At 36.3% G+C, this 10,455-nt stretch overlaps 1 non-coding gene and 4 pseudogenes across 1 annotated transcript; all 5 read right to left on the reverse strand.

Annotated features, from left to right (window-relative positions):
- Nucleotides 1-5,247: 5,247 nt before the first annotated feature.
- LOC114288377 (small nucleolar RNA snoR138) lies at nt 5,248-5,401 on the reverse strand. The gene has a single exon (XR_003638244.2). It is a non-coding gene; the product is annotated as a small nucleolar RNA snoR138 (small nucleolar RNA).
- A 91-nt stretch (nt 5,402-5,492) lies between these two features.
- On the reverse strand, nt 5,493-5,613 carry LOC114319497 (small nucleolar RNA U19; annotated as a pseudogene).
- Nucleotides 5,614-6,743: 1,130 nt separating this feature from the next.
- Nucleotides 6,744-6,860, reverse strand: LOC114319471 (small nucleolar RNA U19; annotated as a pseudogene).
- Nucleotides 6,861-7,066: 206 nt separating this feature from the next.
- Nucleotides 7,067-7,185, reverse strand: LOC114319450 (small nucleolar RNA U19; annotated as a pseudogene).
- A 2,400-nt stretch (nt 7,186-9,585) lies between these two features.
- LOC114319483 (small nucleolar RNA U19) lies at nt 9,586-9,704 on the reverse strand (annotated as a pseudogene).
- Nucleotides 9,705-10,455: the final 751 nt, after the last annotated feature.

The raw sequence follows: 10,455 nt of genomic DNA on the forward strand, positions 1-10,455 counted from the left end.
CTGAATTTGATCAATCAACCTAGCAGTGGAGTGATATTACAAAATGAATATCAAGTCACAGTGCGAAATGGCTCTTGATCGTTGGTTTTTGGGAGAGAGTCAGTATATAGGAAAAACTCAAACATACGTTGTTTTTCTTTTAATCACCCATATCCCATATTATCAGATATATAATTTTTTTATTTCATTTATCCATATCAGTTATATCAGATATATACAATATCCTGAGTGGTTATCCAAATAGGTTTTGAATTCAAATTCAAAACTTATTTGGATAAGGTTCAAAAGGTTCAAAGAAGGGTCAAGCCACATGGGCGGCCAGTTTCTAACATCTCCAATGGCTCTACCCAGCCGAAAGCTGGCCTCCTCTGTAAAACTTTCCAAGGGTAGTCCAAACAACCGTACCCACACTGCCATTCGATCCATAACCAGCTGATCAATCACCATATCTAGTTTTTAATAATCAACAATAAATAATGCTCCTTCAATAGCATACAGACCATTTGCCATTATACGATGCATGTCATGCTCATGCTCAAATAAGAACAGAAAGTAATTTTTGCTACGACCATAAACATATACCAAGCCCGCCAATCTCCAAATGTCATTGACATGTAGTTGCATGACATATGAAACAAAGTGATGAGCATTGTTAAACAAGTTGAGAGAGAGAGAGAGAGAGTCTTTATATAAAATGTATTATATCAAACCAATGTACATGGTCTCCTTTATATAGGAGAAATCATAGCTATCTAAACATACATACGTATCTATCTATATAGATATACATGGTCTATAGATTAACAACTACCTAAACATAGAGATATATATTAAACATTATATAGATATACATTAACAGGCCTCTTCAAACTCAAGGAGGATAAACATCAACCAACTTGAGTTTGGAAACAAGTTCAATGAAGTGGCCAGGAGAATGAGCTTTGGTGAAGATATCAGCAGGTTGATCAACAGAAAAGATCGGATGTAGATGAACAGTACCATGAGTGACATGTTGACGAATAAAATGGTAGTCAATCTCAATGTGCTTGGTGCGATCATGAAAAACATCATTATGAGCAATTTGAATAGCAATCTGATTATCACAATAGAGGTTAGTAGCACCAGAAGGGGTAACATCCATATCAGTAAGAAGCCAACGAAGCCAGAGAAGCTTCTGAGTAGTATCAGCAAGAGCATGGTATTCAGCTTCTATACTTAAACGAGTAGTAAGAGATTGTTTCTTGCTGTGCCAAGAAATAAGAGAATCGCCTAAGAAGAAGCAGAAACCTGAATTAGAGCGGCGGTCAATAGGATCCCCAGCCCAATCAGCATTGGAGAAGGCACGAAACTGAAGAGATGAGCAGGCGGAATAATGAAGACCATAAAACAAGGTGCCTTTGAGATAGCAAAAGATACGAACTAAAACATCATAATAAGGTATATGAGGAGCCGACATATACTGGCTGACAATATGGACAACATAAGCGATGTCAGGACGAGTAACAGTGAGATAGATAAGGCTGCCAATCAGTTGACGATGCATAGTAGCATCAGAGAATAGATTGCCATCAAGAGAAGTAAGATGACTCTGAGTCTCTAATGGAGTGAAGGCAGTCTTGTAATCTATAAGACCAGCACGAACGAGAAGATCGAAGGTATACTTAGCTTGAGAGAGAAACGAACCTATGGAATCATGAGAGATTTCAAGACTCAAGAAATAACTAAGAGGACCAAGATCTTTCATCTCGAAATGATGGCTAAGAAACTATTTGAGGCGAAGAATACCATCCACATCATCACCAGTGATAATCATGTCATCCACATAAAGCAGAAGTAGGGTGGTACCTTGAGCAGTTTTCCTCACAAAAAGAGTAGTATCATAAAAATTGGAGGTGAAACCACAATCATGAATAGTAGAGCTGAACTTGGCAAACCAAGCTTGCGGGGCTTGCTTAAAACCATATAATGCACGTTGAAGTCTACATACCTTATGAGGCGGATAAGTAGACCTAAGGGGAGGTTGCATGTAGACCTCCTCTAGAAGATCACCATTAAGGAATGCATTTTTCACGTCTGTTTGATAAAGGTCCCATTGACGGGTGGCAGCAACAGCAATCAAGCTACGAACAGCGGTGAAACATTCAATAGGAGCAAAGGTCTCCTCATAATTAATACCATATTCCTGGTTGAAGCCTTTAGTAACAAGGCAGGCTTTGTATCTTTTAATAGAGCCTTCAGAGTGTGCCTTGATTTTGTACACCCATTTGCAGCCAATGGCAGTCTTGCCAAAAGGAAGATCAACAATGTCCCAAGTATGAGTTTTGTCTAAAGCCTGCAATTCATCAGTCACAGCATGCTGCCAAAGAGGATTAGAGCAAGCCTCACAATAGGAGGTAGGTTCATGAGTAGAAAAAGCAGTGGAACCAATGATATAATTACGAAGACGAGTAGAAGGTTGTGTTAATAGAGTTAACTGGATTGCTGATGATGTGGATGAAGGCATCGGGGCAGTTATCAGCAACAGCCTCAACCAAGGTCTTCACTATGTTGGCGTTGATGTTGAAGAGGTCATCACGGGTCATACTCAGTTTCCTAGGAACTCCAGCGGGGATGACGACCACATTAACACCTTTGAGACAATTGGCCAACTTAGAAGCTCCTGTGAAGTCCAAAACTTGAGACGGGGTGTTGCAGTGACTGAGATCAGCAGCAACTCCCTTGACATTTGCTATATCGTAAAGGCGAAGATTTGAAACTAATGGGGACATTTTGATCAAAAGTGCTAGTGGCTGACCGATCCCCCCAGCTGCTCCAAGAACTGCCACTTTGTAAGATGCCTGGGGTTGAGGGTTCTTCCAAGATCTCTGGTATTGTTTCTGAGCTTTTGGTGTGCAGGAGTCTCTAAGAGCTGCACTGCTTTCCTTGCCCAAGAAGGATGAGTCTAATTCACAGCTTCCGGAAGTTGCTGCCTTGAGACCACTGAAGCTCTTGACACAGTTCTTGGAGTTGAATCTCACACCAAAAGCCTTTGGTTGTGAAATTGGGCTCACTTTGGAGCCTAAGGACATGGTTGATCTGACTGAAAATGTAGTTGCGGATGTTGCTGCCATCTTGCACTCTGTCAAGCAAGAAGAGTATCAGTGTCTTGTGTGTAAAATATTTGACCAGATATCAGAATTTAATAAGCTAAGCTAAACTGGCCGGGATTCAACATAAATTTCACAACAGTTGATCCTCTGTTGTTTACCATAAGAATAACAACACCTGAGAATACTTAAACATGCAAACATGTACGCCATTGGTTCACAGGCTTTATAATTAATGAAGCTGGATAAAAAAAAGCACAATTTATAGTACTCCAGTTCATAACCATACAATATTTGATATGCCCCAGTGTGAATTGCAAATAAACAGTGGCCTTGTAACAATCAGAACTAGACAAGAGACTGATACTAAAATAATGCGTAAAAAAATAATGAGTCAAGGTACTGAAACCTCCAGTTCCATTTGCGTATAAGTTGAAGTTCACAAATGTATATCACACACCCATTTACAGCTGACATAGATGATGCAATATTCCAAGGTTAGAAACTCGAAGCATCAAATTTTAAACAAACAAATCAATATATCATTGGCAATAAAAACATTCAATAGGTAATAAAAAATATCAAAACCTAAAACATTGAAAGCATGCTTCACCTTGGAAGCAATAGAATTCTGATTCCCACATGAAGGTCGCAAGAGAAAACATAAGCTACTAAATAATTATACAAATCAAGAAATAATGGATAGATTATTATATAAGCCACATACCAAAGTTGGGGACAGGAATCAAAGACACAAGGATCAGTTACAATAGAAAAGACTTTAGTGACACTTACAAGGAAAATTTCAAGTTCATTTAGGTAAAAGGGGGGAGACTCATAGAGATAAACAAAAGAATTGAACCTGTTTTGCAGCTCCAACAATAAGAGAAAAGCATAATGAAAATGGAAATTAAAACAAAACATAAGGAATAGAAAAACACGTGCAAAGAGCACATATGCAGCTACCATGTCAGTCATTAGAATTTAGAACTCAATAATTAAAAAAATCAAACTTAACAAGTCAAAAGTGTCAAAGTATTGACTGACAACTTGAACTAAAGAATCTTATTTAATCAGTTTAAATTATTGCAAAAACACATACTGAACCTCAAATGTAAAGATGTTACAAACAATAAAAAAAGGATAAGAAAAATGAAAATAATGGGATGGGGCAAGATAAAGACAACTACCAAAACAGAAAAAAATAAATAAAAAGAATAACTCTATTTCAAATGCATTCAAATGAAATGAATCACAAAAGGAAGAAAGTAATCAGTATACAAGTTTAAGAAATGATCATTTGATCATCACATGAAAGCAAAAATGGGAATTTAGTTAGGGAAATAATTTACAGAGAATTAGACATCATAAACATCAAGAAACCACACGAGTATCCTATTTCAGAGCTGTTTCTGGAACAGTTCTAGAATTGAAGTCACATAAGTTTTATAGTTTCAGTTAAAGCATCTGGGGTGGTACACGGGTAATTAAATAATGTTGGCATGTCACCAAATATTACTGTTAGGATTTGAGTTTGCAAAAAGTTCTCCCTTCATGTGGGTGAAAAATGAGAAACCCAATTCAGTATGGGTTTGAGAGAAATAGTGAAGACTGGTTTAGACTGTTTTTAACTCAAATTTGAACTAAAGTCATGATTTGAGTAAAGTGCATCTACCCATCAAATTTAAATTTGAGTAAAACCTTTAAACAACTCTCTCCAACATTTGCTTAAACTTGTTATACTCAATTTTTAACTCAAATCAAGAGACTTATTTTACTCAAATTTCTAAAGACAACTTTGTGGTGGTGACATGTCCACTTCAAAATTTAACAATCATAACACTTGGCAAGCATTTACTCAAATTTGAGTGTGACTATTGGAGCATACTATATCAAATGAAGCTTTTACTCAAATCTGAGTAAAAACAGAAGTAAATGGGGGAGACGGCCTTAAAGGCTCATGAAAATGCCTCCAATAAGCTTCACTACTATCAATAAGCATCACGGTACTATAGTATTTGCCAGTCCAATCTATGTATTTCTCACTGATCCATATAATGTAGAGGAAGAAATCATTTTGATATTGAATGCATAAAGTATCATTTACAATTGTTCAACAGTAAATATAGTAAGATCAAAATTTTTACAAATGAAAAAATATATATATCCGAAGCAATCTAGGAAAGGAATAGAGAAATGGAACAGTTCCTTATCCTCAAATTGATTCGGAGAGAGTCTCTCTCTCATTTTGTGCCTTTGTCTGGACCGAACGACAACTGTGTATACATGCTCCGTCCGGTTATTCGAGAGGCAATTTTAACCTATATATCTATGTAAACCTTGTTCTATATGTCTAGGTATATATATGTACACATGCACACATCTAAATATGAAAAGAGAAGAGGGAAATGTCCAAGTCTGTTTGGAGGACAATATGGTGGTGAAACATAGAGTCCCCTCAAAAAGGCCTTAGTTGAAGACCCAAATTTGGGTCTGAATTAGTTTATGCCCCTTAACTAAACCAAGCTATGAATCCCTATAAAGTCATTCATATGGCTACTCAAAGAGGCAATATGCAGCATAACATTAAACAGAAAAGATAGAACCATACAAATCCTTGCTCCATTGAGTTATTTGGGAGGCAAGTTTAACCTATATATCTATATAAATCTTGCGCGCGCGCACACACACACACACACACACAGAGAAAGAGAAGAGAAATTGCCAAGGTTGTTTGGAGGAAAACATAGGCTGTGTTTGGTTGGGCTCTCAAATCATAATTCCACCCACTGATTTGAATGTGATGTTTGGTTCCGCGTTTCAAAAATCATTTCCATACCTGCGTTTGAAAACTCGTCTATCCGGTCATCCACCTGGATGTCCCCCCGGACGTCCGGCCTGTTGATCGGAACAATGTTCATTTTTTTTTTTTGCACCTGTTATTTTTATATTTTAAATAAAAAATATCTTTGGATTTTTTTAAAAAAATTTCTTATAAGCTTTGAATAGAATTTTGGGTTGTGTGTTTGATTATGAGTTGTAAGTTTTTGAATCAAATATCATATATCAGATCATTCATTTCAAACTCAATTCAAAACTCTTTTCAAAACTCATAACCAAATAAATTTTTCACACTCAAATCATAATTTCAAAACTCACAAACTCAAAACACAACTCTATTGTTAAATCATAATTCTAAAGCTCTACCAAACGCTATCATAGTATCTCCTCAAAAAAGCCTTAGTCAGTAGACCCAAATTTGGGTATGAATTAGTTTATGTCCCATAACTTAGGCCTTGTTTGGGGTGTCCTAAAAAAGTCAAAAAGTTAAAAAGTCACTAAGTCACTATCTTATATAAGTCATATCATCATATTTAAGTCACATCAACTCTCTACCACATCATTTCAAACCCAACCCATACTTTATAAAAAGTCAAAAAGTACACTTATTTATAACATTCCAAACAACCCGTAAACCAAGCTATGAAACCCAATAAAGTCATTCATATGGCCACTCAAAAAGCGCAGAAAACATTACAAATCCTCGCTCCATCCAGTTATTCAGGAGGCAATTTTAGTGCATATATATATAAATCTTGCTCTATATGTCTAGGTAGATATGTACACACACATATACATAGAGAAACAGAAGAAAGAAAATGGCCAAGGTGGCTTAGAGGACAGCTAATGGTGAAACAGAGTCCCCTCAAAAAGGCCTTAGCCGAGGACCAGATTTTGGTCCAAACCAATTTATGTCCCCTAACTAAGCTAAGCTATGAAACCTTATAAAATCATTCATATGGCTACTCAAAGAAGCAATTTTCAACTCCACATTTAACTGGAAAGAGAAAACCCTAAAAATCCTTGCTCCGTTATTCAATATTAAATTTTAACCTCTATATCTATATATACAAATCTTATTCTATATGTCTAGATATATATATGTACACACACACATATACATATAGAGAAGAGAAGGGAAATGTCCAAGGCTGCTCGGAAGACAATTATGGTAAAACAAGAAGTCCCCTAAAAAATGCCTTAGTTGAAGACCCAGATTTGGGTTCGAATTAGTTTATGCCCACTAACTAAGCCAAACTATGAAACCTTATAAAGTCATTCATATGGCTACTCAAAGAGGCAATTTGTGGTACCACCTATGAAGCACAGGTGCGGATACAAATACGGATACGGATATAGGTACATCGATATGAAAAATTCTTTAAAAAGTAGGATACAAGTACGGTTGGGTACGTCAATGTTTTTTAATTAAATTATAGCTAAACATCCAACATACAAATCAAAGTTTTAATATCAAAACTGAAAAGAGAATAATTTGTCTAAACAGTTATATAATACTTTCTTTTTCTTTTTTGATTGTCTAAAACAGGATGCAAAATAGAGTAAAACCATGACTCACTGATAAAGGGTGTTGGAAATAAATTATTTAATATTTTCAAAATTGAAAAAAGAATAATAAAGGTTGCAATAAATTTTAAAAGCTGCAACAACAAAAAAAAAAAAAAAAAAAAATCACCTCGCCATACCAAAATGTATTTGCCGTACCCGGCATGTATTCGGCGTACCTGGTATGCGTACTACCGTACCGGTACGCATACCCACACCCAGTAAGTACCCGGTACTCGTACGAAACCATTTTTGGAGTATTCATGCTTCATAGGGTACCACATAAAGCAAAATAGAGAAAACCCGAAGTGGGCGTGAGAGAGAGAGAGAGACAGAGAGAGAGAGAATAAACAAAGGGCCTTACTGGAGGAGCTGCTACAGAGAGAATTACCTACACTTTTAAGTTGCGCGACATTTTTGCTTAAAAATAATTGAAAAGGCCGAAAACCTATTTGTTGTTCAACAAAATCATTTGTATCACAAGCAGTAATAGAGCACATCCAGTCACGTGCAGAGTCATGTTGCCATGTAAAAAAAATATAAAAATGATAACGCCGTCGTCATGGATTGAACCCAGTGTTATTAAAAGCGCGCCTAGGCGCAAAGCCCAGCCATGCCCACCCTTTCCACCTTGCAGTGGTCAAGGCGTGGCGATTTCACTAAGGCGCGATTAAAGCGCACGCCTCGAGTTAGGCGCATTTAAGCCCAAGGCGCAGGCCTTGAGGGCTTTTTTTTTTTTTCTTGTTGGTTTAATTTGTTGATGTTTTGAAATGCATGCTTAAACTTGAAATATTGTTATTAGTTGACCTTTAGATTATGGATATTCGCGTTTTGTGTTTTGAAATGCATGCTTATACTCATTTGTCTATGTTAAATTGCGATATTTGTTGGTATTTATTTTTTAAAATGTTCAATATTGCATTTTGCTTATATGTCTCATATTAAATTATATTATTTTAACTTGCCATGGTGCGCCTTACTTCGATAAAGCCCGCGCCTCGCCTTGCGCCTTGCACCTTGCGCCTAAGGCCTCAAGAGACCTTGGCGCCTTGGTGCGCTTATCGCTTTTAATAACACTGATTGAACCCAAGTCATCTGCATGATACATGAATACTCACCACCACTATACTACAAGTTTGTTATCAACTCAACTCCACTTAAATATTCATATAAACACAAAGGCTGTTTTTGTTCAAGGGGATAGGGTCATGAGATTAGATTATGTATCATGGCCAATCTTGAAAACCACGTTTGGACACAAAAGTGGGCTGGACTATACACGCAATCAGCACATATGCAGCTACCATGTCATTAATTAGAATTTAGATATAAAAATTCACAAAAATGAACTTATTTGTCAAAAAATTGATGTATTAACCACTTGAACTAAAGAATATTATTCAATCAGTTTAAATTATTGTAAAAACACAAAATGAACCTCAGATGTACAAATGTTACAAACCATCAAAAAAGGGAAAAAAAAAAAAAAAAACTGAAACTGATGGTACAAGAAAAACCAGAACAGGACCAAAAAAAGGAAAAAAAAAAAAAAAAAAAAAAAAAACAGAATAACTTTACTACCAATAAAAATAGGAGTCAAGGCTGTACATGACCTAAAAGGCTCATGGCAAAGACTCCAACAAGCTCCATTACCATAAATTACCATCACAGTACTAAAGTACTGGCCAGTCCAACCTATACATTTCTCAATGATGCATATAGTGTAGGTATAAACAATTTTGATATTGAATGTGTAAAAAGCCTTTAAAATTGATTAAAAATAAATTTAATGAAAATAAATATAACAAATATAATAAGAATAAAATTATTATACTTATATCCGAAGCAATTTAACAAAGGAACAGAGAAAGGTAACAGTTCCTTACCCTCAAACTGATTCGGAGAGAGTCTGAGAGATTCTTTCTCTCTCTCTTTAGTTTGTGCGTCTGTCTGGACCGAACGGCGACTGTGTATCCTTGTTCCGTTCGGTTATTCGGGAGGCAATTTTAACACACATATATATAAATCTTGTTCTATATGTTTACGTACATACATGTACACACACACACATACAGATACAGAAAGAGAAGGGAAATGTCCAAAGCTACTTGGGAAACAATTGATGGTGAAACAAAGAGTCCTACAAAAAAAGTCGTGGTCGAGGACCATATTTGGTTCCAAATTAGTTTATGCCCCCTAACTAAGCCAAGCTATGAAACCTTATAAAGTCATTCACATGGCTACTCAAAAGGGCAAATCTGCAACACCACATTAAACAGAAAAGTGAAAACCCGATAAGAGACAGAAAGAGAGAATTACCAAAGGTGCTTATTGGAGGGCTGCTAGAGAGAGAATTACCTAGGGCTTTAATTTGAGCAACATTTCTGCCTTAAAATTCTTTAAAAGGAAAAAAAAAACTCCTCTTTGTTGTTGACGAATTACCACACAAGCAGTAGTAGAGTACGCATGCATCTAGTCACAAGGAAAGAGACGTTGCCATGTCAAGCAAAATATGTGTCGTGCCAATCCAAATCTGACGTTTGGATCAAAAGTGAGCCTTAAGATTAACAGTTCCTCAAACTGTATATCTCCATATTTGGACTACTGAGTCCAATGGAGGGGTGAGATACAAAATGGGAGGTTCAAAGAGATCCAGATTAGGGGGTTTTTAACCAAAATATCCTCAAACTTTGGTTATTACTCCATGTAGTCCAAGTGATTCCATATAAATGTGAGATTACTAATCTTCTTCCTAATTCAAAGGTATTCTAAACGTGAGATATGATACATAATTCTATGAGATTGATGATCCCATAATTATTAATCATGAGATGGTCGAGACTAATAGTCCCATGTAATCCAGTCGCACGATCAAAGGGCATCTAAAATATTTCCATCAAAGCTTAATTTGACTTGGGCAATCCATGAGTAATAGAGAAGCAAAGCACTGAAATTTGAATAC

Source organism: Camellia sinensis, chromosome 2, assembly GCF_055761805.1.
Source record: "Camellia sinensis isolate YWXY chromosome 2, ASM5576180v1, whole genome shotgun sequence".
NCBI lineage: Eukaryota > Viridiplantae > Streptophyta > Magnoliopsida > Ericales > Theaceae > Camellia > Camellia sinensis.